Source organism: Schistocerca serialis, chromosome 2, assembly GCF_023864345.2.
Source record: "Schistocerca serialis cubense isolate TAMUIC-IGC-003099 chromosome 2, iqSchSeri2.2, whole genome shotgun sequence".
In the NCBI taxonomy this organism is placed as follows: Eukaryota; Metazoa; Arthropoda; class Insecta; order Orthoptera; family Acrididae; genus Schistocerca; species Schistocerca serialis.
The window spans coordinates 123,873,350-123,895,639 of NC_064639.1; positions in this window are offsets into that span (position 1 = coordinate 123,873,350).

Genomic DNA, 22,290 nt, shown 5'->3' on the forward strand with positions numbered 1-22,290 from the left:
CCCACTATGCAAGGAAGACATAAGGAAACGACACACGACAGCAGTACAAGCATACATGCGTACTACATCCACACATGAGAAAGAATTTAAAAAAAAATAAATAATTCAGTGCCTTGAGGGCACAGGCTACTTTTGAGTGATGGAAGAATCAATTTTTTATTACTTTATTAAGGTCTATTGTCTTCCCTGATAAGGTTGAGATATACTTGATCCGCTTTAGAATGAAAAGTTATCGCTATACACGGTGAACAGTAATAAAACCGACAAACTCCAGGGACGGATTGTTGACTGGAATGGGGGAAGCCTATGAACATTTATGTGTCCGGAAAGTCATCGGTGCCACGGTAGATGGCGCTGACGAATGAAAGTTCCATTGAGAACGTGCCGCTTGTTTCTTGTGTGTTGCACGCTGTGTGAATGATGCAGCGTACTGTGAGCAGCAGAATGGTCCGTATCCATGTCGGGAACAAGCCGAGATGGTGTTTATGTACCGCCAAGCAGATGGAAACGGTCGAGAGGCAGCACGACTACACCAAAGCGAGTGCCCTCACAGACACCAACCAAATCACACACTTCAAGCCCGTCCTGGGGGGGTTGTGTGATAGTGAGTCCTTTCAGACAGACGAACGGGCAGGGAATGCGTACTTTGCGTACACTAGATTTGGAGGACCGGGTTACTCGGCGTCAATCACACAGCATGCAACTCACGAGGGACATAAGCCACTTTGTAACACGGTTTGTTCATAGTGTTAAAATGCGCGTTTCTATCCGAGAGCCGGAGATCTTTCTGCTTTGAACAGTTTTATGTTGGGGTTCACAAATGCAGAGTAAAGGAATGAAATGAACTGGTGTGTCGTTAAAAAAGTATTATAGCGCTGTTTAATTATTAAAATCGCTGTTGTGGGTTATTTTCTTTTGATTTTAAAGCTGCGACTGTTAAAGTGAAGTACATTTGCAGGAGATGGGCTATTCTTCAACGTGGTTGGCGTAGCTAAATTGCAAATCGAAAATCGTTAAGTTTATTTCATAATGATGCTTCAGTTACTTAAATTTTGTACACTACCGGTCATTAAAATTGCCACACCAAGAAGAAATGCAGATGATAAACGGGTATTCATTGGACAAATATATTATACTAGAACTGACATGTGATTACATTTTCACGCAATTTCGGTGCATAGATCCTGAAAAATCAGTACCCAGAACAACCACCTCTGGCCGTAATAACGGCCTTGATACGCCTGGGCATTGAGTCAAACAGCCCTTGGATGGCGTGTACAGGTACAGCTGCCCATACAGCTTCAACACGATACCACAGTTCATCAAGAGTAGTGACTGGCGTATTGTGACGAGCCAGTTGCTCGGCGACCATTGACCAGACGTTTTCAGTTTTGAGAGATCTGGAGAATGTGCTGACCAGGGCAGCAGTCGAACATTTTCTGTATCCAGAAAGGTCCGTATAGGACCTGCAACATGCGGTCGTGCATTATCCTGCTGAAATGCAGGGTTTCGCAGGGATCGAATGAAGGGTAGAGCCACGGGTCGTAACACATCTGAAATGCAACGTCCACTGTTCAAAGTGCCGTCAATGCGAACAAGAGGTGACTGAGACGTGTAACCAATGGCACCCCATACCATCACGCCGGGTGATACGCCAGTATGGCGATGACGAATACACACTTCTAATGTGAGTTCACCGCGATGTCGCCAAACACGGATGCGACCATCATGATGCTGTAAACAGAACCTAGATCCATCCGAAAAAATGTCGTTTTGCCATTCGTGCACCCAGGTTCGTCGTTGAGTACACCATGGCAGGCGCTCCTGTCTGTGATGCAGCGTCAAGGGTAACCGCAGCCATGGTCTCCGAGCTGATAGTCCATGCTGTTGCAAACGTCGTCGAACTGTTGTTGCAGGTGGTTGTTGTCTTGCAAACGTCCCCCTCTGTTGACTCAGGGATCGAGACGTGGCTGCACGAACCGCTGTGATACGAGGCCGTTGGGATCCAGCACGGCGTTCCGTATTACCCTCCTGAACCCACCGACTCCATATTCTGCTAACAGTCACTGGACCTCGACCAACGCGAGCAGCAATGTCGCGATACGATAAACCGCAAACGATATAGGCTAGAATCCGACTTTTATCAAAGTCGGAAACGTGAGGGGACGCATTTCTCCTCCTTACACAAGGCATCACAACAACGTTTCACCAGGCAACGCCGGTCAACTGCTGTTTGTGTGTGAGAAATCGGTTGGAAACTTTCCTCATGTCAGCACGTAGTAGGTGTCGCCACCGGCGTCAACCTTGTGTGAATGCTCTGAAAAGCTAATCATTTGCATATCACAGCATCTTCTTCCTTTCGGTTAAATTTCTCGTCTGTAGCACGTCACCTTCGTGGTGTAGCAATTTTAATAGCCAGTAGTGTAAGTTTGATTTTGAGGCGAATATAGCGCTGCAGGACGTCAGTTCGAGAAATTTTTAGAATAATATTCAACGTACGTGTGCGTGAGATTGATATATTACGTACACAGATTACTTACTGTTTCTGTGTTCTCGTAGAAGATTTCAAAACAAGTAGGGCAGATGTGTCCACATCTCCCCTTCCCTCCCCTCGCCATCAATATCTCGCAAATGACAGGGCTCTGGGTGTCATTCCGTTGTACAGTACTTAGCCATCGGGGATTAGGCGGTGCAGCAGGGCGAAGCGGGTGACAAACGGTTCCCGTGAAAATTTAAAAACTGTGCTTTTAGGAGGTCATAAATACGTACTATCAGAATTATGGCCCAGATTTTCGCGCAGGACCGGTTTCTGGGGCTGATATCTCACAAGTTCTTTCTTTTCCTTAAAATATGAAGTCGAGTTGATGACGTTTTCTTGCAGGTACAGCTGATCGACGTCTTGCACCAAAGGTTTGCTTCTCGAGGCGCCGATCGCGCATAATCGAATTCATACACTCTGTACATGATGTCCCGGAATCTACAGTGTGTCGAATTTTCATTCGTTCCAAGGTAGGAGGTCTTCATTATCAGTAGTTTTCAAAATAGAGAATCTATCTGCAGTTCCTCAGTCAACTACAGCTAAAAGACATGTGTTACCGTTAGACTTTTAATGGATCAGTGGAAGAACTGAAGATTTCTGATGGCCCGTAAGAGGAGTTAGTTATGCTGGATGAAGACATTAGAGTCAGAGCCAGCTCCAGCTGTGTCTTAGGAAGCCTCGAGTCAATATTGTTAACTGCCTGTACGTACGACCTGTTACATAACGTTAGCTCTAATCTCAGCCTCCTGTAAGCGGTGTAGCTGTTTACAAGAAAGTGTTATCTAGACAAAACTGTCAAATATTAACTTCAGCCCCGATAAAGGTTTCAGCGTTGTGTAGACATTAGCAGATGACTCTTTAGAAACGTGTCATGTCATGTAGTTCACTAAAAGTGAAAGTAAAAATCTATGGAAGAAACAATGGAAGTAGATAACAAAGTAAGCTCAGAAAGACATAGTTCAGAATAAAATAAGTTGTAAGGTCCAATATTTTTTGGTTTATTTCTACTACATTTCTACATCTATACTCCGCGAGCCACCTTACGGTGTGTGGCGGAGGGTACTTATTGTACCACTATCTGATCCCCCCTTCCCTGTTCCATTCACGAATTGTGCGTGGGAAGAACGACTGCTTGTAAGTCTCCGTATTTGCTCTAATTTCTCGGATCTTTTCGTTGTGATCATTACGCGAGATATATGTGGGCGGTAGTAATATGTTGCCCATCTCTTCCCGGAATGTGCTCTCTCGTAATTTCGATAATAAACCTCTCCGTATTGCGTAACGCCTTTCTTGAAGTGTCCGCGACTGGAGCTTGTTCAGCATCTCCGTAACGCTCTCGCGCTGACTAAATGTCCCCATGACGAATCGCGCTGCTTTTCGCTGGATCATGTCTATCTCTTCTATTAATCCAACCTGGTAAGGGTCCCATACTGATGAGCAATACTCAAGAATCGGACGAACAAGCGTTTTGTAAGCTACTTCTTTCGTCGATGAGTCACATTTTCTTAGAATTCTTCCTATGAATCTCAACCTGGCGCCTGCTTTTTCCACTATTTGTTTTATGTGATCATTCCACTTCAGATCGCTCCGGATAGTAACTCCTAAGTATTTTACGGTCGTTACCGCTTCCAATGATTTACCACCTATGGCATAATCGTACTGGAATGGATTTCTGCCCCTATGTATGCGCATTATATTACATTTATCTACGTTTAGGGAAAGCTGCCAGCTGTCGCACCATGCATTAATCCTCTGCAGGTCCTCCTGGGGTACGTACGAGTCTTCTGATGTTGCTACTTTCTTGTAGACAACCGTGTCATCTGCAAATAGCCTCACGGAGCTACCGATGTTGTCAACTAAGTCATTTATGTATATTGTAAACAATAAAGGTCCTATCACGCTTCCCTGCGGTACTCCCGAAATTACCTCTACATCTGCAGATTTTGAACCGTTAAGAATGACATGTTGTGTTCTTTCTTCTAGGAAATCCTGAATCCAATCACAAACCTGGTCCGATATTCCGTAAGCTCGTATTTTTTTCACTAAACGTAAGTGCGGAACCGTATCAAATGCCTTCCTGAAGTCCAGGAATACGGCATCAATCTGCTCGCCAGTGTCTACGGCACTGTGAATTTCTTGGGCAAATAGGGCGAGCTGAGTTTCACATGATCTCTGTTTGCGGAATCCATGTTGGTTATGATGAAGGAGATTTGTATTATCTAAGAACGTCATAATACGAGAACACAAAACATGTTCGATTATTCTACAACAGATTGACGTAAGCGAAATAGGCCTATAATTATTCGCATCTGATTTATGACCCTTCTTGAAAATGGGAACGACCTGCGCTTTCTTCCAGTCGCTAGGTACTTTACGTTCTTCCAGCGATCTACGATAAATTGCTGATAGAAAGGGGGCAAGTTCTTTAGCATAATCACTGTAGAATCTTAAGGGTATCTCGTCTGGTCCGGATGCTTTTCCGCTACTAAGTGATAGCAGTTGTTTTTCAATTCCGATATCGTTTATTTCAATATTTTCCATTTTGGCGTCCGTGCGACGGCTGAAGTCAGGGACCGTGTTACGATTTTCCGCAGTGAAACAGTTTCGGAACACTGAATTCAGTATTTCTGCCTTTCTTCGGTCGTTCTCTGTTTCGGTGCCATCGTGGTCAACGAGTGACTGAATAGGGGATTTAGATCCGCTTACCGATTTTACATATGACCAAAACTTTTTAGGGTTCTTGTTTAGATTGTTTGCCAATGTTTTATGTTCGAATTCGTTGAATGCTTCTCTCATTGCTCTCTTTACGCTCTTTTTCGCTTCGTTCAGCTTTTCCTTATCAGCTATGATTCGACTACTCTTAAACCTATGATGAAGCTTTCTTTGTTTCCGTAGTACTTTTCGTACATGATTGTTATAACACGGTGGATCTTTCCCCTCGCTTTGGACCTTAGTCGGTACGAACTTATCTAAGGCGTACTGGACGATGTTTCTGAATTTTTTCCATTTTTGTTCCACATCCTCTTCCTCAGAAATGAACGTTTGATGGTGGTCACTCAGATATTCTGCGATTTGTGCCCTATCACTCTTGTTAAGCAAATATATTTTCCTTCCTTTCTTGGCATTTCTTATTACACTTTTAGTCATTGATGCAACCACTGACTTATGATCACTGATACCCTCTTCTACATTCACGGAGTCGAAAAGTTCCGGTCTATTTGTTGCTATGAGGTCTAAAACGTTAGCTTCACGAGTTGGTGCTCTAACTATCTGCTCGAAGCAATTCTCGGACAAGGCAGTCAGGATAATGTCACAAGAGTCTCTGTCCCTGGCTCCAGTTCTGATTGTGTGACTATCCCATTCTATACCTGGTAGATTGAAGTCTCCCCCTATTACAATAGTATGATCACGAAACTTCTTCACGACGTTCTGCAGGTTCTCTCTGAGGCGCTCAACTACTACGGTTGCTGATGCAGGTGGTCTATAGAAGCATCCGACTATCATATCTGACCCACATTTGATACTTAACTTAACCCAGATTATTTCACATTCGCATTCGCTAATAACTTCACTGGATATTATTGAATTCTTTACTGCTATAAATACTCCTCCACCATTGGCGTTTATCCTATCCTTGCGGTATATATTCCATTCTGTGTCTAGGATTACGTTACTGTTCACTTCCGGTTTTAACCAACTTTCCGTTCCTAATACTATATGCGCACTATTTCCTTCAATAAGAGATACTAATTCAGGAACCTTGCCCTGGATACTCCTGCAGTTTACCAATATTACGTTAACTTTTCCTGTTTTTGGTCTCTGAGGACGGACGTTCTTTATCAACGATGATAATGTCCTCTCTGGTAAGCCGTCAGGTATTTTATCGTTTCGCTCAAGGGGGGGTCCCTCTAACCTAAAAAACCCCCGTGTGCACGCCACACGTACTCTGCTACCCTAGTAGCTGCTTCCGGTGTGTAGTGCATGCCTGACCTGTCTAGGGGGGCCCTACAGTTCTCCACCCAATAACGGAGGTCGATGAATTTGCAACCATTATAGTCGCAGAGTCGTCTGAGCCTCTGGTTTAGACCCTCCACACGGCTCCAAACCAGAGGACCGCGATCGACTCTGGGCACTATGCTGCAGATATTAAGCTCAGCTTGCACTCCGCGTGCGATGCTGGTTGTCTTCACCAAATCAGCCAGCCGCCGGAAGGAACCAAGGATGGCCTCAGAACCCAAGCGGCAGGCGTCATTCGTTCCGACATGTGCTACTATCTGCAGCCGGTCACACCCAGTGCGTTCAATAGCTGCCGGAAGGGCCTCCTCCACATTACGGACGAGACCCCCCGGCAAGCACACCGAGTGCACACTGGCATTCTTCCCCGACCTACCCGCTATTTTCCTGAGGGGCTCCATAACCCGCCTAACGTTGGAGCTCCCTATAACTAATAGGTCCGCCCTCTGTGACTGTCGGGACCTTGCCGGAGAATCGGCCACTGGCCCAACAGGCGAGGCATCCTGTGGTGGCTCGGAAACGATGTCATCACCACTAGGAAGCACCCCGTACCTGTTGGAAAGGGGTAAGGCAGCTGCCACGCGGCCAGATCCCACCTTCGCCTTTCGGCCAGGCACGCGCGAGCCCACCACTGTCCGCCATTCACCCTGGAGTGATGGCTGACCGGTAAGATGCTCACTGCCGGAAGACGCAGCGACATCAGGGGTTCCATGTGATTCCAAGGTCACCGAAGTAGGCATAGGTCTCACCACAGTTGCCCCAACGCCACTACGAGCCGACGCCTGCGCCTCGAGCTCGATGAGCCTAACAGACAAAGCCTCCACCTGCCCCCGAAGAGTGGCCAATTCTCCTTGCGTCCGCTCACAACAACCACAGTCCCTACACATGACTATGTTTACCCTACTCTATACGGTGACAAATTCCCAAGATAATCTTCTGATGAGCTACTCTGATAATCAAGAAACACTCACTGAAATACGAGACGCGAAAACTACGCTAGGTTTTCCCAGAAAAACTATTTAAAAGCTAAGCGCAGCAAATAAGTACAAAAACGCTTTATACAAACAGTACTCGCTGCTGCTGGTGCTCTCGCTCTGGCTGTCACAAGACAACTGCTGATTCAAGTGACTAGTGGCTAACGGCCGCGAAACAAACAAAAGACGGTTTTAGGGCGCTTTCTGTTCTAAACGATCAAGAAAACACTAAGAAATCTAACACGAAAACTACGTAAAGTTTTATCAAGAACTGTTAGTTACTATGCAGAGCAGATAAACACAAATAGAATCCCTTCCTTAGTGGAAGGTCGTAAACAAAATGCAAAATAAACGCTTTATACAAACAGTACTCGCTGCTGCTGGTGCTCTCGCTCTGGCTGTCACAAGCTCTAGAATTGAAGACAACTGTGTAAGTTAAAATGACATGTTTAATGTCGCAATGTTAGCACAAAAATACACGCTTTTACACAGTTTTCAACGTGACAACAAAAAAACGGTTGTCAGGATAACGCATCTCGTCAACATCAAAAAGTGAAACAATCCTTAACACAACAATATCAAATATTAACTCTCAGAAGGTTTAATTATCCTACATAGACAATATTAAAGTTTAACTAGAAGTTTCTTTATAAATTGTTCCCACACTTATGTTCTGATGTTGGTCAGTACCACGAAAATCGTCCAATTCCGGTTCAAAGTTCGGTACTATTCATAGGATGACAATCAAGTCTACGGTTGATGGTTAGCTATGTGGCAAATTGAGCAAAAGATTACCCAAGGTCGCTCGAGCTTACAGTTGACACAAGCTGGTGAACCAACAAGTTTACACCTCTGCATGCAGTATTTACCTTAAGCTGCAATTAGCTGTCGTCTGCTAGGCCGCTCTCTTCAGCTGAAATTCCTATGAAACTAATTACACCTTTGCTGAATTTTCCAGCAGAAACTTTCCCTAAGTTTCTCGTTATGCGAGAGAACATGTACTCATCCCTAGTCTTAGAACGTGGCGATGTACACGCGAATAGTTGGAGCAGCGTGCATATTATAATGCTCTCTCAGTTCTCGCAAGAACAGTTAACTAATTGGCTGGTTCGTTTCTCCACAGTTGGAGCTACACGATGCTACAGATAATTTCTAGCTGGATATCAGCCGCTGCGAACGCACTGTTCACACAAATTACTCCTCTGCATCGTACAGAAGATTATGTGCTCCATTCTGCACTTGACGCCAGTTCAGATTTCAAAATTTACGTCTTGTCTTACTCATAGCCGAACTGGTCTGGGTTCTTTAGTTCGTCACGTCACGGCTTTTGTCGATCAATAGGAGAGTTCCTCTTATTTTGTGGAAACTCTCTCTACCAATCGCAAGGTCCCTACCATTAAATTGCGTCGAAACTTTGACTCTTTTCTCCTTCCTAGCACGTTTCCGCCAATCGGACGTTTTGTGCCTATTCCAGACGCCTAAATGCGTACATTGACTCTCTCACGTGTGTAGCACTCGCTGGACAGTGATCGATAATGCGTCAATGGTCTTGTTTCGTATCCATTTGGAATTTCTAAACACAGCTTCTAAAAGCTTTCTTTCCTGTCCTCTCTCAGACGGGCTATTATACTCGCTCTCCCCGTCTCAGTCACCTGGTCGGTCGTTAACTTTCCGCCTGGGACACCCATTTAAGTGGTTTCCATGATACCCCCTGTAGCGCGGCCTTGCCTCTGCGCTAATCCCTCTGAATTCCAAACTAAAACGCCTCTCGCAGCTTGTTTCACATTTCGCTCAAACATGCATTACAGGAACAGTGTGTTAATTACCGTCGACTGAATGTCATCCCTTTTTGTATTACTTACTGTTAGGCAAATTTGCTCATTACGACTGAATTAAGTTAGGTGCCATATTCACCTTCCCACTGCGACGTATAAAACTCTCATATAGGATGCGAATCTGACCTTCATTTATTCTGCCACCTTACAAAGTCAAGCTCCTTTTCATTACTAGAGTGAGAGGAAGCTATCGCTTGTCTGCAAAGAGAGCTAGTTACATAACTTATCAAAAGATGTCATTCGAGTGCATGGGATGCCATGGATAGATGATTTCTAAGGCTAATGCAGAATGTGGAAAAGTTCTGAAATAGTCCAAATTGCTAAATATTTGTAACTATTTTCCGACATCTCACCTTCGAATGGAAAGCGTAGGGCTTTTCAAGCTACGATGCAACTTGTCGACAATGATCTTGATTCTAAAGGAGGGCGTTATGCTCAGTAAATAAACTTTAATATGTAGAATGCTTGACGGATAGCACAGTCAGATTCGCAAAAAGAAACTGAAAATGAGGCAAATATATTTTGCAGGACAATGCCCAAGCACATACAGTGCAAGCTGTTACTGATTTGTTTGAGTGACGGGGCTGCTAAGTGCTATACCACCTACTGCACTCCCATGACTTTAGACCTCGTGAGTCGAACTGGGGTTTTCGTTACTGAGGGAACACATCACGGCATTCGCTTCACAACTGCTACAAATTCGTCGGACAATAGAGCGCGCCGTTAGAGCTGTCAACACAACTGGCACTGCGAGTACCCTACGGCTTCCACATCGCTGGCAACGGGATATACACAATGCTGGTGACTACTTTGAAGGTCAGTAAAACTTTGAAACACATATCTATTTTGTACGAGCTGTAAATAAATAGTTTTTGAAGGTCAGTAAAACTTTGAAACACATATCTATTTTGTACGAGCTGTAAATAAATAGTTGACACCATTAAAGTTCCAACCCTCGTCATCATCATGAGCCCCGCGCAGTGACCTGATTTGCAGCTCATACTGACATTGTTATTCTTTGAAGTCGTACTAGTTCTGTCACTCAGCATGTGTTGTTGTAGTACTGTATCTTCAATGGCGTGTATCACACCGTAATACTTTATCTTCAACGCTGTGCATCTTACTAGTCATTAATTCAGATTTTCTTGCTCAAAGAAACTCAGAGCTAACTGATATGCTTACGTGTTACGGTGAGGCAAGGGAAAATGAAAGATCAGTTGTTCGTATCTACGAAAATCGGATCCCTAACAGAAGACACCCACACCATAGTACATCCTCTGTATTTTGTGGTCGCTTTTGAAAAACAGGGAGTTTGCGTCCTCAGCATGTTGATGGTGGTAGGCATGACGAGAGAACACCAAAGTTTTGAGGGTGAAGCAACCAAGAGTTTTAGGAGTGAACCTTGAAGCAGCGCTCTCGCTATAATTCGTGCTATGGGAACGGCTCACGATCTTTTTATGAGAGTATTGAAGAAGTACAACACACATCTTACTATCTTCAAAGGGCGCAGGTTTTAAGACTAGTTGATTACCCACGTGACATGCAGTTTCTGCAGTGGTTCGTACACCAAATAGTGTTGGATTCCACACACATGTTTTATTTATAAGATGCGGTTTTCGTTGCACGTGACGGGTGCTTTGACAGCAGGAACAGGGACATCTGGGACTAAGAGAACTGGCATACAGTTGCTGCTACATTTCACCAACGAAGGGCCGGCCGCTGTGGCCGAGCGGTTGTAGGCGCTTCAGTCTGGAACCGTGCGACAGCTACGGTCGCAGGTTCGAATCCTGCCTCGGGCATGGATGTGTGTGATGTCCTTAGGTTAGTTAGGTTTAAGTAGTTCTAAGTTCTAGGGGACTGATGACCTCAGATGTTAGGTCCCGTAGTGCTCAGAACCATTTGAACCATTTGAACGAACGAACGCTCTCCGTAAACACGAGGGCGGGAATTGTGGATAATCAAATTCTACGTCCTGTAATACCGCCACCACCTAGGTTGACTGGAGCAACTTACTGTTCCTGCAGACCACAATGTACTGCTTGCTGCGCGCAGAGGCCTCCGGTTCCAGCATGGTAGATCCCCAGCACACTTATGTGTTGACGCGCTAACTGTTGATTCTGGGGAACATTGGACAGAACGAGGAAGGCACGTTGTGTGGCCAACGCTTCCGCCTGACTTCCCTCGATTACTTTCTTTGGGGATATGTCAAGAGTGTGGTTTACGTTGCTCTAACTGCCACTAGATTTGAAATGGTTTTAGCACGAGTCACCAATGCATTCCACCAGATCCAGCAGAATCCTCACGTACTCTCCAGAGCACACGCAGCTTGTGTTGAGACATAAGGCGGATTGTTTGAAAATTTCAAGCAAATTACTGTCAGAACAAGCCTAATAATAATAAAAGGTAATTTTTTGCAGTTGTAGTTATTCGTTACTCGTATTGTAACCTTAAGGACACGTTTAAGACTGTAAGTTCCTTAATAAAAATGATCCTCTTGTATAAAAATACAATTCTTTTGGTGAGAGAGAAAGGTATAATGATAGCATTATAATCAATGGTGGCTGTCGATTGGTACACAAACACCGTGGACGACATGACGATAGCTACTGCTTTCAATTTTCTGCTACATGAACTATGAATAATTAGTCTTTAAACTTCTCTTCTTATTAGTGATAATTACCTCTTCTCTCTAGTAGTACGACAGTACCAATGACGATGCTGCAGTCGTCTTCTTGAGGATTATTCCCGTGCATCCGAAGGTTTGGAGCAGTGGTTCATGATACGCATAGAGGGGAACAGGTGTACTTAAAGCTCGTAGAAGTAAAATACGTTTCTTCCACGAGCTATCCATTTTTTATTGATTAGACGCATGTAGAACAAAATACGTCCGTACACCACGGCGGGCGAGAACACAAGAGGTATGTTACAAGCATTAAAACAAGAGAGGTGTTGTTAAAAATCTGAAAGTATATCGTTTTTAGTTTTTCCGCTGCTCTCTCAGATTACATTAATGCTGCCTAATATGAATTAATATATCTCTGCCGTATTCAACTGACGCCTTTATGAATTAATACATCTCGTTTGTCAATGTATATAAACCATATAGGTACCCACAGACTCTTTGCGTGACCTATGATTCCTCGAAGTTTGTTGGTGAGCTCCTGAAACACATTGTATACAGGGTCTCAGGAAGTATAGCCACTATTCAGGGATATTACAAGAACAATCATTCGAAGCAAAAAAGTCTGGTAAGCATGGGCTCTAAAATGCATAACTTAAGGGCTACGAGCACTTCCTCATCTTCGCTACTGTGAAACAAATCTCTTCTACTGATCAAATGATCACAGCTCTTTAAGGTACGCATTTTAGAGCCCTAACTTACTAGACAATTCATTTTCTTGATTTGGTCCATAATATCTCCTCCGAAAATATGGAAGGCAAAGAGCTTGCAGTACAAAAGATTTGTTTCACAGTGTCGAAGATGAACAAGTACTCATAGCTCTCAAGGTATGCATTTTAGAGACCATGTTTATTAGACTTTTTGCCTCGAACTATCATTCCTGTCATATCCCTGAATATTGACCGTTTCTCCTGAGGCACGCTGTGTGTAGGTAACCGTTGAGAGCCCTAAGTTGCAAGGAACTTTTAGACCAGTGTGTTTTCAGTGGTATGTGTAATGGTAAGAGGTTATTTAGTACAGACGTTGCTGCTTATAAGAGACATTAGCCGCTTTAATTCCAATGAACAACCATTATTTTACCAAAATAACACGCTGCACAATATACGAGGGCTATTCGGAAAGTAAGGAACGATAGGTCGCGAAATGGAAACCACAGTGAACATTAAAACTGTTTTATTTGCAACAGTTAGTTACAACCTCCAGATACTTATCTCAATAGTCGCCGATCCGACTTAGACATTTGTCGTAGCGTTGTAACAACTTTTCGATACCCTCGTTATAGAAGGCAGCCGCCAGTGCCTTCCGCCAATTCTATACGCTGGCCTACAGCTCGTTGTCTGTCCCAAAATGTTGTCTTCATAGCCAGTGGTTCATGTGAGCAGAGATGAAACTCAGAGGGAGACAATTACGGGCTGTATTGTGGGTAATCAAACATTTCCAATTGAAAACGATGCAGGAGCATCTTCATTGCCCCTGAAGAATGTGGCTGAGAGTTGCCTTGAAGAAGAAAACGCTCGACAGTTATGTAATGTTGGCTGCATAGCTTCAGGCAAAATTTCTCACCAGGCCCTCGTACTTGGTGGGAGACACTATTGTCCTAGGTATCTTTACGTGGTCCCTGTGTGCTCAGAACTACAAAGAACGACGTAACGCGATCGACGGCCGTTCTAGAGACACTGCTCAACACTCCTGTGCAAAACTTCATCGGATTTTCAGTGTGGTTTCCATTTCGAGACCGATCGTTCCTTACTTTCCGAATAACCCTCGATTGTACTACTCGAACGAAAATAAAATTAAACACTCATTTGTGTGACCATATTGTCTGCAGTTTGCTTTGCAATTCTTGACGGCATTTTCGTTCTGTCGTTGCAGCTACAAAAAATGCGTGTTCTTTTCGCCAGATGCGTTTCGCTTTATTGAGGTAAAGGATCATCAGTGGTGGTGATTTCCGCTTGATTTCTCGTCTACATCGGGAAATGTCGTCTGCTAGCACATCGTTAATGTTTTTGTTATTTAGATATTAATAGTTGTGGTCTAATTTTTAGTTGCTCTTCAGCACCCTGCGTTTTTTATGTTTTACGCGGCATACTTTTTCGCACACTACTTTATACTTACAGTGGTGTGCGAAAAAGGGTGCTGTGTAAAACATAAAACTGCAAAGCGGTGCAGAGCTACTATAAATTAGACCACAACTATCAGAGTCTCAAGAAGAAAAATATAAATGACGTGCTAGCAGACGGCATGGCATTTCTCGGTGTAGGAAGAATTCAAACGGAAACCACTGCCACTGATGATGCTTTCCCTCAATAAAGCGAAACACGTCTGGTGAAAAAAAAAAACCGCATTTTTTGTAGTTGCAACGACAGAACGATATTACCCTCAAGAAAATTAAACAGGCTTGACATTAGTGAGGTATCATTTCTCTTTTTTGATTTGTGGATGTTGTGGCAAGTTTAATCAAAACTGATCAGCCTGGTGACAGTAAAGAAGCAGTTTTATGTAGGCGCTCGCGTCATCCTGCTACGCCGGAAAAAAAAAGAGTTGAGAACAGGACTCCGCCATGTTTCAAAAGTTACGCACATTTCAGTGAGCACGCGCAGTGAAGATGTTATATTGAGCGACAGTGCAACATTGAACTTGAATTCACAGCATGCGCTACCTAGCTACCTAGTATGTTCCAAAACGCCGCGCATAAAAAGGTATTTTTTCGGGGCTGATACGTCGAGTTCCGTTGATGATAGAAAAGTAGGATCAGGTGTTTTGGATAGCCTTGGGGGAAGGGACCATTTGTACATCCAACAGAAGGATGTCGTATTGTAACTATCCCACAGTACACGGTCAACTCTGAATTTTTCAAATTTCCTCGAGCTTAGGTAAATGGAGCAAATCAGTTGGTTCTCTTTGCACTAGATATGCTCTACGGTGCGCTTTAAGGCGCTTATGAAGGTACCATTTAATTAATGGGCGGTTCCCGAGAAAAATCCGACAAACAGGTCGTTTGGGTATCAAAACCGAGCCGCACATTACAAGGCGGCTAGGCACAGAAATGGCTCAAATTTTTATTATGTATTCCTAAGATCCCGATCACGAAAAATCTACAAAATTTACTTGATATCTTTATCCGTTTCCTAGATACAGACGTTCAAAGTTACCCTACGTGTACACCTATAATGTTGTTGTTGTTGTTGTTGTTGTTGTGGTCTTCAGTCCTGAGACTGGTTTGATGCAGCTCTCCATGCTACTCTATCCTGTGCAAGCTTCTTCATCTCCCAGTACCTACTGCAGCCTACATCCTTCTATATCTGCTTAGTGTATTCATCTCTTGGTCTCCCTCTACGATTTTTACCCTCCACGCTGCCCTCCAATACTAAATTAGTGATCCCACGACGTCTCAGAATATGTCCTACCAACCGATCCCTTCTTCTAGTCAAGTTGTGCCACAAGCTCCTCTTCTCCCCAATTCTATTCAATACCTCCTCATTAGTTATGTGATCTACCCATCTAATCTTCAGCATTCTTCTGTAGCACCACATTTCGAAAGCTTCTATTCTCTTCTTGTCTAAACTATTTATCGTCTACGTTTCACTTCCATACATGGCTACACTCCATACAAATACTTCCAGAAACGACTTCCTGACACTTAAATATATACTCGATGATAACAAATTTCTCTTCTTCAGAAACGCTTTCCTTGCCATTGCCAGTCTACATTTTATATCCTCTCTACTTCGACCATCATCAGTTATTTTGCTCCCCAAATAGCAAAACTCCTTTACTACTTTAAGTGTCTCATTTCCTAATCTAATTCCCTCAGCATCACCCGACTTAATTCGACTACATTCCATTATCCTCGTTTTGCTTTTGTTGATGTTCATCTCACTTATACCCTCCTTTCAAGAACTTTCCATTCCGTTCAACTGCTCTTCAAAGTCCTTTGCTGTCTCTAACAGAATTACAATGTCATCAGCTAACCTCAAAGTTTTTGTTTCTTCTCCATGGATTTTAATACCTACTCCGAACTTTTCTTTTGTTTCCTTTATTGCTTGCTCAATATACAGATTGAATAACATCGGGGATAGGCCACAACCCTGTCTCACTGCCTTCCCAACCACTGCTTCCCTTTCATACCCCTCGACTCTTATAACTGCCATCTGGTTTCTGTACAAATTGTAAATAGCCTTTCTGTCCCTGTATTTTAGCCCTCCAACATTCAGAATTTGAAATAGAGTATTCCAATCAACATTGTCAAAAGCTTTCCCTACAAATGTTAGAAATGTAGGTTTGCCTTTCCTTAATCTTTCTTCTAAGATAAGTCGTAGGGTCAGTATTGCCTCATGTGTTCCAACATTTCTACGGAATCCAAACTGATCTTCCCCAAGGCCGGCTTCTATCAGTTTTTTCATTCGTCTGTAAAGAATTCGCGTTAGTAATTTGCAGCTGTGACTTATTAAACTGATAGTTCGTTAATTTTCACATCTGTCAACACCTGCTTTCTTTGGGATTGGAATAATTACACTCCTGGAAATTGAAATAAGAACACCGTGAATTCATTGTCCCAGGAAGGGGAAACTTTATTGACACATTCCTGGGGTCAGATACATCACATGATCACACTGACAGAACCACAGGCACATAGACACAGGCAACAGAGCATGCACAATGTCGGCACTACTACAGTGTATATCCACCTTTCGCAGCAATGCAGGCTGCTATTCTCCCATGGAGACGATCGTAGAGTTGCTGGATGTAGTCCTGTGGAACGGCTTGCCATGCCATTTCCACCTGGCGCCTCAGTTGGACCAGCGTTCGTGCTGGACGTGCAGACCGCGTGAGACGACGCTTCATCCAGTCCCAAACATGCTCAATGGGGGACAGATCCGGAGATCTTGCTGGCCAGGGTAGTTGACTTACACCTTCTAGAGCACGTTGGGTGGCACGGGATACATGCGGACGTGCATTGTCCTGTTGGAACAGCACGTTCCCTTGCCGGTCTAGGAATGGTAGAACGATGGGTTCGATGACGGTTTGGATGTACCGTGCACTATTCAGTGTCCCCTCGACGATCACCAGTGGTGTACGGCCAGTGTAGGAGATCGCTCCCCACACCATGATGCCGGGTGTTGGCCCTGTGTGCCTCGGTCGTATGCAGTCCTGATTGTGGCGCTCACCTGCACGGCGCCAAACACGCATACGACCATCATTGGCACCAAGGCAGAAGCGACTCTCATCGCTGAAGACGACACGTCTCCATTCGTCCCTCCATTCACGCCTGTCGCGACACCACTGGAGGCGGGCTGCACGATGTTGGGGCGTGAGCGGAAGACGGCCTAACGGTGTGCGGGACCGTAGCCCAGCTTCATGGAGACGGTTGCGAATGGTCCTCGCCGATACCCCAGGAGCAACAGTGTCCCTAATTTGCTGGGAAGTGGCGGTGCGGTCCCCTACGGCACTGCGTAGGATCCTACGGTCTTGGCGTGCATCCGTGCGTCGCTGCGGTCCGGTCCCAGGTCGACGGGCACGTGCACCTTCCGCCGACCACTGGCGACAACATCGATGTACTGTGGAGACCTCACGCCCCACGTGTTGAGCAATTCGGCGGTACGTCCACCCGGCCTCCCGCATGCCCACTATACGCCCTCGCTCAAAGTCCGTCAACTGCACATACGGTTCACGTCCACGCTGTCGTGGCATGCTACCAGTGTTAAAGACTGCGATGGAGCTCCGTATGCCACGGCAAACTGGCTGACACTGACGGCGGCGGTGCACAAATGCTGCGCAGCTAGCGCCATTCGACGGCCAACACCGCGGTTCCTGATGTGTCCGCTGTGCCGTGCGTGTGATCATTGCTTGTACAGCCCTCTCACAGTGTCCGGAGCAAGTATGGTGGATCTGACACACCGGTGTCAATGTGTTCTTTTTTCCATTTCCAGGAGTGTATACTCTTCTTGAAGTCTGAGGATATTTCGCCTGTCTCATACATCTTGCTCACCAGATGGTAGAGTTTTGTCAGGACTGGCTCTCCCAAGGCCGTCAGTAGTTCTAATGGAATGTTGTCTACTCCGGGTGCCTTGTTTCGACTCAGGTCTTTCAGTGCTCTGTCAAACTCTTCACGCAGTATCATATCTCCCATCTGATCTTCATCTACATCATCTTCCATTTCCATAATATTGTTCTCAAGTACATCGCCCTTGTATAGACCCTCTATATACTCCTTCCACATTTATGCTTTCCCTTCTTTGCTTAGAACTGGGTTTTCATATGAGCTCTTCATATTCATACAAGTGGTTCTCTTTTCTCCAAAGGTCTCTTTAATTTTTCTGTAGGCAGTATCTATCTTACCCCTAGTGAGATAAGCTTCTACATCCTTACATTTGTCCTCTAGCCATCCCTGCTTAGCCATTTTGCACTTCCTGTCGATATCATTTTTGAAACGTTTGTATTCCTTTTTGCCTGCTTCATTTACTGCATTTTTATATTTTCTCCTTTGATCAATTAAATTCAATTTTTCTTCTGTTACCCAAGGGTTTCTACTAGCTCTCGTCTTTTTACCTCCATGCGGAAGGAAGGTCTCGAACCAGTGGGAGGGGCCACGCAGTCCGTGACATAACGCCTCAAACTGCGCGGCCACTCCACGCGGCTGTAGGATTTCTGAAAGCATGCCTTCCAGTTCTGGAAATGGAGCTCTGTGGTATCCCATCATTAAATGCAGGCTGTGCATGGAACTGTTGCACCCCCCAAACAGCCCTCTGGTATTGAAGAGACAAGCTTCACTACCATTTGGGGGAAAATAGCGTAGTATCATGGTGCACATAAATCACTGAGTGGTTTCTTGAGTGCTATACTGGACTGGTTCTCCACGATAGAAGTTAGAGGGTCAGCTAAAGTACTCAGCCGAATATTACACCTTGACATCGATACATGTATCTGTGTTCCAGATAATCAAGTGTCAAGTTACTTGTATATCAAGCTTCCTTAGGATATTGCTGATAAAAATGCATGTATTAATGTCAAAACTAAAACCGACCAGTCTTGTTTTACATGCTCAATCCTGAACTGCAAGAAAAATTATATGAAAAGTCCGCAGTGCACATCATGATATGGCATAGGTATTGATGTTCATAAATGTTATAACTTTGATGGTATCAAGTTCTCCATCAAGATTCAGGACATATCTAAATTTAAGGCGCAGAATACTGGGATATTGGTTCATATTAATGGCCTGAAGAAAGGCAAGTCAGATGGGCAGAATAAGCAGGATAAACGTATAGTCGTTAGAACCCTCTATTTCTCAAAATCTGTTGGTGAGTGTAATATGCATGTGGACTTGCTGCTATTCTCAGATGTCGAAAATAAGAAGAAAGATAATTATGTATCAGGGACATCTCCCAAATCATTTTCTGCCAGCTGAGTAAGTACAAAGGTAAACATCATATGCGCTTAAGGTGCCTCAATGTCTTTGCGTCAGACAAGTTATTAGCAAAGCATCTGGTAGGTAAAGAAATTCATGAAGTTGAAGAATCCTTACCATCAGGAACGATGCCCATTTGTGGTGTATGCTGACTTTGAATGCCTCCTCACTACCGTGACCCACTGTGAAAGTGACCCTACAGCCTCACATACTATCTTCACAGAAAAACGCGTACCATATGTAGTTGCGTACCAAGTTGTATCGTCCTATGATCCAAGTCTTAATCGATACAAATCTTATGTTGGAGATAAAGCTGCAGTTCGGTTTCTCATTGCGCTTGAAAACTTTCATGGAAGGTTGACAAGCATTCAGCGATAACGTTCCCACGACCAAATTGAAGGAGAATGAAGATTTGTACATGAAGGTGGTTGACTACTATATTTGTTGGCTGCCATTAGATAGAAAAGTGGAAACTCCTTGAAGGAGTTTCTGCCATTTTATGAGAAAGTTCCGTGGCACAGTTCACAATACATGCAACTTGAAGTATCAGCTACCACAACACATACCCCTCTTTTTTCATAATTTAAACGGGTATGATGCTCACTTTCTTGTTGAGCATTTGGCTGGATTTGATACGGAGAAGAATCAGGTCACTGTCCTGCCTGAGAATGTTGAGAAATATATTTCATTCTCCAAACGAATGACGCCAAGAATTACGCTTTGCTTCCTTGACTTGCTAAGATTTAGCTAGGCACTACTCCAGAAACTTGTTGAAACTTTCTCTTAGAAGAATACATACATTACCTGAGCTGCATTCCTCGACAAGGAAAGCTTAAACTTATGACTAGGAAGGGTATCTTGATAGTATGGCAAAACTCAACAAAATCAGGCTACCTTACATAACTGCATTCTCCAGCAACATTACAGCCGATGCCATAGCAGATGCAGAGTATAAGCATACTGTGACTGTCTGGTGGGAATTCAATAACTCCTCTTTAGAAGAGTATGCACAGCTTTACATGCACATAAATGTATGCTTGCTCGTTGATGTTTTCAAGAAATTCTGATTATGCATGACCATATATTCTCTGCATCATGCCTTTTATTAAACAGCACCTGGGTTGTCTTGGGACGCTGTGCTCAAGAGAACGAGGCATAGCATCGAACTATTGACTGATGTTGGTACACTTCTTTTTTTTTGAGTGAGGGATCCATCAGGGACTTTTGTCAATGCGTCCATAGTCAGACCAAGGCATATACCTACATATGGTGAGAGGTTCAATGCATCCCTTGATTCGATTTACATCATGTACAGTCTTAGACATAAAACCTGACCGCCGGCCAGCCGCCACAGAGACTAAGTCGGAGTCGTTCACTTAAGGTAGCCAATAAAACTGACCGCCCCTGACAACTCTAAGTCCGGCCATCTGCACAATCTGGCAACACTGTAAGATGGGGGAAGTGTTAGGAGGCAGTATTGTCTACTTCCGAGTAGATATGGATGGAGTGAGCCCGTGGTCTTGCGGTAACCGTCGTACATTCTAAACTTGGAGTTGCGTGTTCGCGTCCAACTGTTTTTTTTTTTAACCACATTTCGGTCTAAAGTTATGAGTCTGATTGAACTTCGAAGACAATTCGCTTAACATTCTACCTACCCGCAATAACAAGTATTCCAGAAACAATTCCGCAGAACAGCTCGTGGCTGCGTCACGATCACAACAGCTTACGCTCGAGCGTTTCCTCGCGCTGCAGCGGCTACCGGCCACCGGCCAGACGCCACCCGCCGCCTGAAATCCGGTGCCGCCCATGTGAAGGCGGCGCCACGCTGTCAGTGCATGTATCAATACCGTTTTCGTATTTGAAGTTCTAGTTATCATCTTGCAGTTAAGCATTGTATTTTGCATACTTGAAAATCGTGAACTACCATTAAGCATTGTAAAATTGAGTCGCAAGTGGTAAAAGGTGCAACATTTGCAACACAACGTTTACTTTGGTATAACAGAGGGGTGAATGTAGAGGAGGCAGCTAGAAAGATTTGAGCTGTGTGTGGAGTGAGTGCTTTAGGGAAAAAAACTCCAGAAAAAGATATTCTTGTTTCAACAAAGATCGCTCTGGCATGAATGATTTTCCACATTAAGAAAGTCTCGACTACTGATATATGTGACAGATTACCATTTTAGCATCACGCGACATTTGCATTCAACAGGCAAAGTTCAGAAGTCTGGTTTAGGAGTACTGCATGCTCTAATTCGAAACAACAAAAATCAGCGGAGTGACTATTATTGAACGTCATCAGGTCGCTCATTGAGCGTTCCTATGCAGTACTGTTACTGGTGACGTGTTATGATGCCTTTATCGTTAACTTCCTAAGAAGGAATGAAAGGCTGAGCCCCCCCAAAAGACGTAGACTAGAGAAAAGTGTAGTGTGAACATAACATTTTACATTTAATAGCTCCATAAGTGTGTTTTGGACTACGAATTCTGCCCCAAGGGGTGTGTGCAACACAGCTGGAATTTGTTGTCAACAACTGAGACACCTTTCGGTCGCAGTGTAAGACAGTCGAGCAAAAAAACTACATCACCTGTGCTACTGCATGATAACTCACTCTGTTGATTTGAGAAACAAAACTATCCAGGAGATTGATAGGAAAGTCGTCTCTCAGGCACTTGTCCCTCTCGTCATATATTCGTAAAATTTTACCTTACCCGCTCTTGATAGATCAACCGTAAAGGCAATTATGTTCTAGACGAAAATACTTTTAAAACTACACTGGTTTAATGACGTCGTTAGAAGCAGTGGGTTTCTGCAGGCGTAGAATTGGCAAACAACTAGTCAGATT